The sequence below is a fragment of the Sinohyriopsis cumingii genome, unplaced genomic scaffold (assembly GCF_028554795.1).
Source record: "Sinohyriopsis cumingii isolate HCF-2022 unplaced genomic scaffold, ASM2855479v2 utg005591l, whole genome shotgun sequence".
NCBI classification, from domain to species: Eukaryota; Metazoa; Mollusca; class Bivalvia; order Unionida; family Unionidae; genus Sinohyriopsis; species Sinohyriopsis cumingii.
The window spans coordinates 7501-20000 of record NW_028316968.1 but is presented as its reverse complement, the minus strand read 5'-3'; positions in this window follow the sequence as shown (position 1 = coordinate 20000).

Here is a 12500-nt window from a genome sequence, read left to right as displayed (position 1 = left end):
AGTTTTTTGACGATGGATGTCAGAAACTGGTGGGTGAGAACTGGTGAAAAAGTTGGACTTAGTTTTTTTTTTTTTTTTTTTTTTTTTTTTTTTAACCCTTGGAAGAAAATGACAACCGTGGCCGGTTAAAAATCGTTTCTCTTTGGCCACGATTGTCATTTTCTTCCATTTTTTTTTAAATTTTTTTTTTTTTCCTTCTTCTCTCCGCAAGGCATGCGTGGACAGCTCTGTCTAGGACGCAGCCGCCACCGCAAACCGCACGAGAATATCTTTCTCCGTTTCAGAGACACGAATTTTCTGGCAAGTGTGCCGATAAATTGCTTCCCGAGCGAGTTTTGTGTGTCTATCCCCCCCTCCAGTGATTTCTGCCTGTGCCTGAACGGCCATCACGAAGCCATCCTTGAAGCCATCTCGCTCGGCAAGGCATGCGTGGATAGCTCTGTCTAGGACGCAGCCGCCACCGCAAACCGCACGAGAATATCTTTCGCCGTTTTAGAGATGCGAATTTTCTAGCAAGTGTGCCGATAAATTGCATACCGAGCGAGTTTTGTGTGTCTATCCCCCCTCCAGTGATTTCTGCCTGTGCCTGGACGGCCATCACGAAGCCATCTTTGAAGCCATCTCGCTCGACAAGGCATGCGTGGATAGCTCTCTCTAGGACGCAGCCGCCACCGCAAACCGCACGAGAATATCTTTCGCCGTTTTAGAGATACGAATTTTCTAGCAAGAGTGCCGATAAATTGCTTCCCGAGCGAAGTCGGTTACTTGTTATTTTCCCATTACTTTCGTCTCTCGCTGAAATGGCCACCGCCTCGTCCAGGATGAAGCCATCTTCCTGCGCAAGGCATCGACGGATAGGTCTTTCTCAGACCCATCAGCCGCAGCAAACCGCACGAAAATATCTTCGAGCGTTCGAAAGATATAGGTATTCGAGTGAAGATACCGAACCAACGGAATGCCGTGATGGCAACGACCTTGACCTTCGGCTTTTCATGGTCGCACGGACGAACGGACAGTCCGATTTTCGTGGGGTTTTCACTGCCAGACGCGTCTCTTCAAGGCCAATCTGGCCCTGGGTGGCACGTCCACCTAGCTCTTGCCCCTCCCGAGAAAAGGAACTTTACGCAGCGTTTCACCTAAAAACGGTCGGTTTTTCGAAGCGTACGGACGAACGGACAGGGCTATCGACGTTCGGTTTGCTCTAGCACAGTGGCCTCGTCGAGCCCGATCTGCCGACATATGGCAAGTCGCTCTATTCCTAAGCTTTCAATTTTTCGAAACTTCACACTTGCATGGAAGGAATCGGTTTTCTTCCAATGGCGGGCGAACGGACAGTCCGATTTTCGTGGGGTTTTCACTGCCTGACGCGTCTCTTCAAGACCAATCTGGCCCTGGGTCGCACGTCTACCTAGCTCTTGCCCTTCCGGAGGGAAAGGAACTTTAAGCCGCGTTTTACCTAGAAACGGTCGGTTTCTCGAAGCGTACGGACGAACGGACAGGGCTATTGACGTGCGGTTTGCTCTAACAGAGTCGTCTCTTCGAGCCCGATCTGCCGACATGTGGCACGTCGCTATATTCCCAAAGATTTCAATTTTTCGAAACTTCACACTTGCATGGTGGAAAACGGTTTTCTCCCGATGGCGGACGAACGGACGCAGCCATTAAGATATATTTGGCACAGGCCGACGCGTCTATTCAAGACAGATCTTTTGGCATCTGACATTTGATAATACCTCCCGCCGTCGGCGCTAGGCCTTGTGTACCCCTGGACATTCCGTTGGTGCAAAGCCCTTGGAAGCGAAGTAACTAAAACCAACGTTGGACTTAGTTATTAATTGATGTGTGTGTGTGTGTGTGTGTCTTTGTGTGTGTGTGTGTGTGTGAATATATATATATATATATATATATATATATATATATATATATATATATATATATATATATATATATATATATATATGTATATATATGTATATATATGTATATATATGTATATATGTATATATATATATATATATATATATATATATATATATATATATATATATATATATATATATATATCGCTCGGCAAGGCATGCGTGGATAGTTCTGTCTAGGACGCAGCCGCCACCGCAAACCGCACGAGAATATCTTTCGCCGTTTTAGAGACACGAATTTTCTAGCAAGTGTGCCGATAAATTGCATACCGAGCGAGTTTTGTGTGTCTATCCCCCCCTCCAGTGATTTCTGCCTGTGCCTGAACGGCCATCACGAAGCCATCTTTGAAGCCATCTCGCTCGGCAAGGCATGCGTGGGATAGCTCTGTCTAGGACGCAGCCGCCACCGCAAACCGCACGAGAATATCTTTCGCCGTTTTAGAGACACGAATTTTCTAGCAAGTGTGCCGATAAATTGCATACCGAGCGAGTTTTGTGTGTCTATCCCCCCCTCCAGTGATTTCTGCCTGTGCCTGAACGGCCATCACGAAGCCATCTTTGAAGCCATCTCGCTCGGCAAGGCATGCGTGGATAGCTCTCTCTAGGACGCAGCCGCCACCGCAAACCGCACGAGAATATCTTTCGCCGTTTTAGAGACACGAATTTTCTAGCAAGAGTGCCGATAAATTGCTTCCCGAGCGAAGTCGGTTACTTGTTATTTTCCCATTACTTTCGTCTCTCGCTGAAATGGCCACCGCCTCGTCCAGGATGAAGCCATCTTCCAGCGCAAGGCATCGACGGATAGGTCTTTCTCAGACCCATCAGCCGCAGCAAACCGCACGAAAATATCTTCGAGCGTTCGAAAGATATAGGTATTCGAGTGAAGATACCGAACCAACGGAATGCCGTGATGGCAACAACCTTGACCTTCGGCTTTTCATGGTCGCACGGACGAACGGACTGTCCGATTTTCGTGGGGTTTTCACTGCCAGACGCGTCTCTTCAAGGCCAATCTGGCCCTGGGTGGCACGTCCACCTAGCTCTTGCCCCTCCCGAGAAAAGGAACTTTACGCCCGCGTTTCACCTAAAAACGGTCGGTTTTTCGAAGCGAACGGACGAACGGACAGGGCTATCGACGTTCGGTTTGCTCTAGCACAGTGGCCTCGTCGAGCCCGATCTGCCGACATATGGCAAGTCGCTCTATTCCTAAGCTTTCAATTTTTCGAAACTTCACACTTGCATGGAAGGAATCGGTTTTCTTCCAATGGCGGGCGAACGGACAGTCCGATTTTCGTGGGGTTTTCACTGCCTGACGCGTCTCTTCAAGACCAATCTGGCCCTGGGTCGCACGTCTACCTAGCTCTTGCCCTTCCGGAGGAAAGGAACTTTAAGCCGCGTTTTACCTAGAAACGGTCGGTTTCTCGAAGCGTACGGACGAACGGACAGGGCTATTGACGTGCGGTTTGCTCTAACAGAGTCGTCTCTTCGAGCCCGATCTGCCGACATGTGGCACGTCGCTATATTCCAAAGATTTCAATTTTTCGAAACTTCACACTTGCATGGTGGAAAACGGTTTTCTCCCGATGGCGGACGAACGGACGCAGCCATTAAGATATATTTGGCAACTTTACACTTGCATGGAAGAAATGGGTTTTGTTGGACTTGGTTATTTATTGATTTGCATACATACATACATACATACATACATACATACATACATACATACATACATACATACATACATACATACATACAGAGAGACATAATAGCTCTGTCTAGGACGCAGCAGCCAACGCAAACCGCATGAGAATATCTTTTACCGTTCTACAGATACGATTTTTTCTTTTCTTTTCTTTTCTTTTTTTTTTTTTTTTTCCTTTGTTTTTTTTTTTTTTTAAATTTATTTGTTCCCGTCACAGCCAAGGGAACGGGCTTGACACAAACCGTGCGGAAAGAAGACACTGTCGAGCGTGTCTCAGAAAAGTTTAGGTAGGTTTTTGGCCACTTTTCGGAACATTGTTGTGCAAATTTTTGCCCCAAACCCAATAACGTAGGTTTTTGGCCACATTTTGCTACTTTTCTTGGCAATTTTGGGGGGGCTCAAAGCCAGATAACATGTAGGTTTTGGACAAATATTTCCCATCATGGAAAATGCCAACTTCATGCAGACAGAACATAATTAAACGCTTCTGTAAAGTGTTTATCAATGCCACATGATCGAATTGCACACAATTTTGAAATTTGTCAAAGAGCGCAATTGGACGAAATCACTTATATTGTTTGTATGAAGTGATTTTAATGTCGAACCAAGGAATTGGACAAACATGCCTACACAATATTGTCTGTACGACAAGGTAACGCTGGAGTCCTAAGGTGAATGAAGCCAAGTGCTTCCAATGCCAGGTAGATTTTGGGCCAATCTTTGCCCAAGTGGGACAATATTTTCCCATCATGAAAAATGCAGTGGAATGGATTACAATTGCCAAATTTATGCATAGAAACGACAATCGAACGCTTCCATAAAGTGTTTTAAATAGTATCGTACAAAATCACCTTGTATTGCGGGTTTTATTATTATTATTATTATTATTATTATTATTATTATTATTATTATTATTATTATGTTCTTTCTTCCCGCCTTCCTTCTTCTTCTTCTTTGTTATTTTTATTTTCTAATTTTTTTTCTTCTTCTTCTTCTTCTTCTTCTTCTTCTTCTTCTTCTTCTTCTTCTTCTTCTTGGTATTCATATCTCTCTTTGTGCGCCAGCGTAAATCACGTACTAACTCCAAGTACGGATCCGTCTTCTCCGCAACAGTCAAACCATTCATTTTCCTCGTCCTGCACACGAACGGACACGGTGATTCAAATGCCCTTTTCGCAGGCAGATGCGACTCGTCCGGGCCGATGTGCCGGTGCTTCCCACTTCAAGATAGCTCTTCCCGTTCCAGAGAAAACTGCACCCAAGCCATTTTTTTCCCACGCTCCCGACCTTGACCTTGAACTACGCATTTTCTCAGCCGTACGGACGAACGGACCAGCAGATTTTCACGGGGTTTGCACGCACAGATGCGTCTTCTCCAGGCCCATCGTCCGACGTATGGCTCGTCAACATCCTGCCAAGTGGCGATGCTGAAAACTCGCTTCAACCCCATGTCGCGCTCCAGCGACATGCACGTGGACGGGTCGCACGGACGAACGGACAAGCCGATTTTCATGCGGTTTGCACCACCAGATGCGGCTCTTCCAGGCCCATCTTACGACGTAGGGCATGGCAACATACCTTTAAGTGGCGATGCTCAAAACTCGCTTCGACCCAATGTCGCCCGCTTCCGACATTGACATCAACGGGCCCGTTTTCTTCCCCGGACGGACGAACGGACGATGGGAATTCCATGTCTTTCACACCGTCCGACGTGTCTTGCCGAGACCGACCTGTCGGTAGGTCGCATGTCAAAATCGGTCCATTACTTTTCGAGCAAACTCGATTTAAGCCAACTTCGCACTCGTATGGTTCGGCGCGGCTGAAAACGTTTTCCAGAGCGCACGGACGAACGGACACGCCTACTCGACCGTGCCTGGCACCGGCAGACGCGTCTCGTCGGGCCCGAGCGGTCGAACCACGACACGGGACAATACCTCTACCCGTCGGCGAGAAAACTTTTTTTAATGGACATTTTCACTTTAACATTGGAGGGGGGTTCCAAAAATCGGTTTTCTTACCATTACGGACGAACGTACAGGTCCAATGGACTTATTTTTTTTTCCAAGACGCCTCTCGTCACGCCAGATCGAATGACGTCTTGCAATTGCCCATTGGTCCACCCGTTTGGCCAGGAAAAAAAATAATCCGATTCTCGCAGCGAGCTGACCATTGCGAATTCCATTGCATTCGTTTTCTTTGACTTACGGACGATCGGACCAGCCGAGATCCATGGGGTTTTCACTGCCAGCTGCGTCTCGTCGAGGCCCATCTGCCGATGGGTCGCACCTTAAGATCGCTCATAGGCTTTCGGAGAAAACCAACTTTAAGCTACCGACTTGGCACCGAAGCGTTTGCTATGCGAAGGCGTACGCACGAACGGACACAGCGACATGCACGGGGATAACACAGGCAGGTGCGACTCATCCAGACCTAGGCGCCGGTGGGTCAAACTTTAACATATCTTTCCACGCTTGGGAGAAAAACACTATTTTCCCACGCTCCCTACCTTGACCTTGACTATTGTGGCATGGGTGAAAAATAGCCCCTAACTCGGCCAAACCTCCACCGATTTTCAACATCTACCACTCTATGTCTTCGTCTCGACCAGGCGCGTCTGCCGAGGTGTAAAACGTGCCAATGTGACGTTCCCTTCCACCACTTCATTCCGGAACCCCAACGGTTTTTCCGCCATTTTGACACCACCTCGCCCGGTGGCGTCCGGGTGGCACCCGTTCCCCGACGTGGCCCCGTGGCCCCGACACGCTGCAGCAAACCGCTTGAAAATATTCCCAGCCGTCCTGGAGATATGGGGGAAACTGTAGCTTTTCGGACTTTGTCGTTTTGTGGCCCCTGCCGGGTGACAAAACAGCCCCTAACTCGGCCAAACCTGCACCGATTTTCAACATCTACCACTCTCTGTCTTCGTCTCGACCAGGCGCGTCTGCCGAGGTGTGAAACGTGCCAATGGGACGTTCCCTTCCACCACTTCATTCTAGGAACCTAACGGTTTTTCCGCCATTTTGACACCACCTCGCCCGGTGGCGTCCGGGTGGCACCCGTTCCCCGACGTGGCCCCGTGGCCCCGACACGCTGCAGCAAACCGCTTGAAAATATTCCCAGCCGTTCTGGAGATATGGGGGAAACTGTAGCTTTTCGGACTTTGTCGTTTTGTGGCCCCTGCCGGGTGACAAAACAGCCCCTAACTCGGCCAAACCTGCACCGATTTTCAACATCTACCACTCTATGTCTTCGTCTCGACCAGGCGCGTCTGCCGAGGTGTAAAACGTGCCAATGTGACGTTCCCTTCCACCACTTCATTCTAGGAACCCCAACGGTTTTTCCGCCATTTTGACACCACCTCGCCCGGTGGCGTCCGGGTGGCACCCGTTCCCCGACGTGGCCCCGTGGCCCCGACACGCTGCAGCAAACCGCTTGAAAATATTCCCAGCCGTTCTGGAGATATGGGGGAAACTGTAGCTTTTCGGACTTTGTCGTTTTGTGGCCCCTGCCGGGTGACAAAACAGCCCCTAACTCGGCCAAACCTGCACCGATTTTCAACATCTACCACTCTCTGTCTTCGTCTCGACCAGGCGCGTCTGCCGAGGTGTGAAACGTGCCAATGGGACGTTCCCTTCCACCACTTCATTCTAGGAACCTAACGGTTTTTCCGCCATTTTGACACCACCTCGCCCGGTGGCGTCCGGGTGGCACCCGTTCCCCGACGTGGCCCCGTGGCCCCGACACGCTGCAGCAAACCGCTTGAAAATATTCCCAGCCGTTCTGGAGATATGGGGGAAACTGTAGCTTTTCATCGGTTTTTTAATTGTGAGGACGACCTAGCACAAGTTCGAATCCCGCCGTCGACATAGCAGTCTAGAACCTTCATTGTCCAATATTCCAATGCAAACCCCATGGAAAAATGTCAAGCGGTTCCCAAAATATTCAACGTTTAGTGAAACGGCATAAAGACTTTTTGTAAAGTCATATGTTTTGACGCACCCACCGCCCCGACGATTGAGGAGGAGGTGTGCCAGGCAACTTGATATTTTCTGATACAGGCTATCGAGGCCGACTTGCCGACATAAACCCCGTCGAAATATTCCCATTTGTTACGGAGATATTGCCAAAAAAGTCATTTGTTCATCGGTTTTTTCACTGTGAAAACGACCTAGCACGAGTTCGAATCCCGCCGCCGACATAGCAATCTAGACCCTTCATTGGCCAATATTCTAATGCAAACCCCATGGAAAAATATCAAGGGGTTCCCGAGATATTCAACATTTAGTGAAACGGCATAAAGTCGATTTTTTTTGAAAAGTCATATGTTTTGACGCACCCACCGCCCCGACGATTGGGGAGGAGTTGTGCCAGGCAACTTGTTATTTTCTGATACAGGCTATCGAGACCGACTTGCCGGCATAAACCTCGTCGAAATATTCCCATTTGTTACGGAGAAATTGCCAAAAAAGTCATTTGTTCATCGGTTTTTTCACTGTAAAAACTACCTAGCACGAGTTCGAATCCCGCCGCCGACATAGCAATCTAGACCTTTCATTGGCCAATATTCCAATGCAAACCCCATGGAAAAATATCAAGGGGTTCAGATATTCAACATTTAGTGAAACGGCATAAAGTCGATTTTTTGAAAAGTCATATGTTTTGACGCACCCACCGCCCCGACCAACAGGGAAGAGTTCGAATCTCGCAGTTGACATTGCTTTATAGCTCTCGTAATGGCCGATCTGCCAAAGCAAACCCCATCAAAAAATTCCTATCCGTTACCGAGATAATGAATAAAATAAAACCGAGAAGTGAGACTGTGGCGCTAGTCCTTGTGTACCCCTGGCTTTCCCTTGGTGCAAAGCCGTTGGTAGCAAAGGCACGATTTCAAAATTGAAACTTTCCTGACCAACTACCCCCATATAGAATTTGGCACTATATATAGGGAAGAAGTGATTTTGGGGTCCTATACATTGCATTAGAGACGTAGTACGATAGCTGGTTTCTTCCCTGTTGCGACCGATCGCCTGGTCGCATCGGGACGATCGACCCCTCGTTGGATAGGTCGTCCCAGCCAGCATGCAATGCCGATCTAGCCAGGAGTGCTAGGAGTAGAGCGAAAGGTAGAGAGAGAGAGAGGCAGGGCACCCTCTCTCGCTCTAGTAGCGATATGGCTTGGGTAGTGTCTGTAAGGTTAGGAAGTTGAAACTTTCCTAACTAACTACCCACATATAGTATTTGGCACTATTATATAGGAAAAAATGCGTTTCCTAGGGTCTCGATTGAATGTGAATCGAGACGAGAGAGAGAGAGAGGCCGATAAGGCAGGCAGGCAGGTAGACACACACTCTCTCTCTCTGGTAGCTAGCTAGGTGCGATCGAAGGCTAGCCTACCAAGGACAGGACAAGCGTGAAGGGAGAGAGGCAGGCACGCTCTCTCTCTCTGGTAGCTAGCAAGGTGCGATCGAAGGCTAGCTTACCAAGGACAGGACAAGCGAGAAGGGAGAGAGAGAGAGGCAGGCACACTCTCTCTCTCTGGTAGCTAGCTAGGTCCGATCGAAGGCTAGCTTACTAAGGACAGGACAAGCGAGAAGGGAGAGAGGCAGGCACACTCTCTCTCTCTGGTAGCTAGCAAGGTGCGAGAGAGAGAGTGAGGAAAGGCTTGGGGAATCGAGGGTTTGGCCGTGGTAGAAAGCCCTTGGTAAAAACGGAACGAATTCAAAAAGGTGCACCTTTTGGGCAACTTTTTGACCAACTACCCACACATAGTATTTGGTACTATTATATAGGAAAAAATGCGTTTCCTATGGTCTCGATTGAAAGTGAATCGAGACGAGAGAGAGAGGCCGATAAGGCAGGCAGGCAGGCAGACACACACTCTCTCTCTCTCTGGTAGCTAGCTAGGTGCGAGCGAAGGCTAGCCTACCAAGGACAGGACAAGCGAGAAGGGAGAGAGAGAGGCAGGCACACTCTCTCTCTCTCTCTCTGGTAGCTAGCTAGGTCCGATCGAAGGCTAGCTTACCAAGGACAGGACAAGCGAGAAGGGAGAGAGGCAGGCACACTCTCTCTCTGGTAGCTAGCAAGGTGCGATCGAAGGCTAGCGTACGAAGGACAGGACAAGCGAGAAGGGAGAGAGGCAGGCACACTCTCTCTCTGGTAGCTAGCTAGGTCCGATCGAAGGCTAGCTTACCTAGGACAGGACAAGCGAGAAGGGAGAGAGAGAGAGAGAGAGGCAGGCACACTCTCTCTCTCTCTCTGGTAGCTAGCTAGGTCCGATCGAAGGCTAGCTTACCAAGGACAGGACAAGCGAGAAGGGAGAGAGGCAGGCACACTCTCTCTCTCTCTGGTAGCTAGCAAGGTGCGAGAGAGAGAGAGTGAGGAAAGGCTTGGGGAATCGAGGGTTTGGCCGTGGTAGAAAGCCCTTGGTAAAAACGGAACGAATTCAAAAAGGTGCACCTTTTTGGCAACTTTTTGACCAACTACCCACACATAGTATTTGGCACTATTATATAGGAAAAAATGCGTTTCCTATGGTCTCGATTGAAAGTGAATCGAGACGAGAGAGAGAGAGAGGCCGATAAGGCAGGCAGACACACACACTCTCTCTCTCTCTCTCTGGTAGCTAGCTAGGTGCGAGCGAAGGCTAGCCTACCAAGGACAGGACAAGCGAGAAGGGAGAGAGAGAGGCAGGCACACTCTCTCTCTCTCTCTGGTAGCTAGCACGGTGCGATCGAAGGCTAGCTTACCAAGGACAGGACAAGCGAGAAGGGAGAGAGAGAGAGAGGCAGGCACACTCTCTCTCTCTCTCTCTGGTAGCTAGCTAGGTCCGATCGAAGGCTAGCTTACCAAGGACAGGACAAGCGAGAAGGGAGAGAGGCAGGCACGCTCTCTCTCTCTCTGGTAGCTAGCACGGTGCGATCGAAGGCTAGCTTACCTAGGACAGGACAAGCGAGAAGGGAGAGAGAGAGAGAGAGGCAGGCACACTCTCTCTCTCTCTCTGGTAGCTAGCTAGGTCCGATCGAAGGCTAGCTTACCAAGGACAGGACAAGCGAGAAGGGAGAGAGGCAGGCACACTCTCTCTCTCTCTGGTAGCTAGCAAGGTGCGAGAGAGAGAGAGAGTGAGGAAAGGCTTGGGGAATCGAGGGTTTGGCCGTGGTAGAAAGCCCTTGGTAAAAACGGAACGAATTCAAAAAGGTGCACCTTTTTGGCAACTTTTTGACCAACTACCCACACATAGTATTTGGTACTATTATATAGGAAAAAATGCGTTTCCTATGGTCTCGATTGAAAGTGAATCGAGACGAGAGAGAGAGGCCGATAAGGCAGGCAGGCAGACACACACACTCTCTCTCTCTCTGGTAGCTAGCTAGGTGCGAGCGAAGGCTAGCCTACCAAGGACAGGACAAGCGTGAAGGGAGAGAGAGAGGCAGGCACGCTCTCTCTCTCTCTGGTAGCTAGCACGGTGCGATCGAAGGCTAGCTTACCTAGGACAGGACAAGCGAGAAGGGAGAGAGAGAGAGAGGCAGGCACACTCTCTCTCTCTCTCTCTGGTAGCTAGCTAGGTCCGATCGAAGGCTAGCTTACCAAGGACAGGACAAGCGAGAAGGGAGAGAGGCAGGCACGCTCTCTCTCTCTCTGGTAGCTAGCACGGTGCGATCGAAGGCTAGCTTACCTAGGACAGGACAAGCGAGAAGGGAGAGAGAGAGAGAGAGGCAGGCACACTCTCTCTCTCTCTCTGGTAGCTAGCTAGGTCCGATCGAAGGCTAGCTTACCAAGGACAGGACAAGCGAGAAGGGAGAGAGGCAGGCACACTCTCTCTCTCTCTGGTAGCTAGCAAGGTGCGAGAGAGAGAGAGTGAGGAAAGGCTTGGGGAATCGAGGGTTTGGCCGTGGTAGAAAGCCCTTGGTAAAAACGGAACGAATTCAAAAAGGTGCACCTTTTTGGCAACTTTTTGACCAACTACCCACACATAGTATTTGGTACTATTATATAGGAAAAAATGCGTTTCCTATGGTCTCGATTGAAAGTGAATCGAGACGAGAGAGAGAGGCCGATAAGGCAGGCAGGCAGGCAGGCAGGCAGACACACACACTCTCTCTCTCTGGTAGCTAGCTAGGTGCGAGCGAAGGCTAGCCTACCAAGGACAGGACAAGCGTGAAGGGAGAGAGAGAGGCAGGCACGCTCTCTCTCTCCCTCTGGTAGCTAGCACGGTGCGATCGAAGGCTAGCTTACCTAGGACAGGACAAGCGAGAAGGGAGAGAGAGAGAGAGGCAGGCACACTCTCTCTCTCTCTCTCTGGTAGCTAGCTAGGTCCGATCGAAGGCTAGCTTACCAAGGACAGGACAAGCGAGAAGGGAGAGAGGCAGGCACACTCTCTCTCTCTCTGGTAGCTAGCAAGGTGCGAGAGAGAGAGAGAGAGTGAGGAAAGGCTTGGGGAATCGAGGGTTTGGCCGTGGTAGAAAGCCCTTGGTAAAAACGGAACGAATTCAAAAAGGTGCACCTTTTTGGCAACTTTTTGACCAACTACCCACACATAGTATTTGGTACTATTATATAGGAAAAAATGCGTTTCCTATGGTCTCGATTGAAAGTGAATCGAGACGAGAGAGAGAGGCCGATAAGGCAGGCAGGCAGGCAGGCAGGCAGACACACACACTCTCTCTCTCTGGTAGCTAGCTAGGTGCGAGCGAAGGCTAGCCTACCAAGGACAGGACAAGCGTGAAGGGAGAGAGAGAGGCAGGCACGCTCTCTCTCTCCCTCTGGTAGCTAGCACGGTGCGATCGAAGGCTAGCTTACCTAGGACAGGACAAGCGAGAAGGGAGAGAGAGAGAGAGGCAGGCACACTCTCTCTCTCTCTCTCTGGTAGCTAGCTAGGTCCG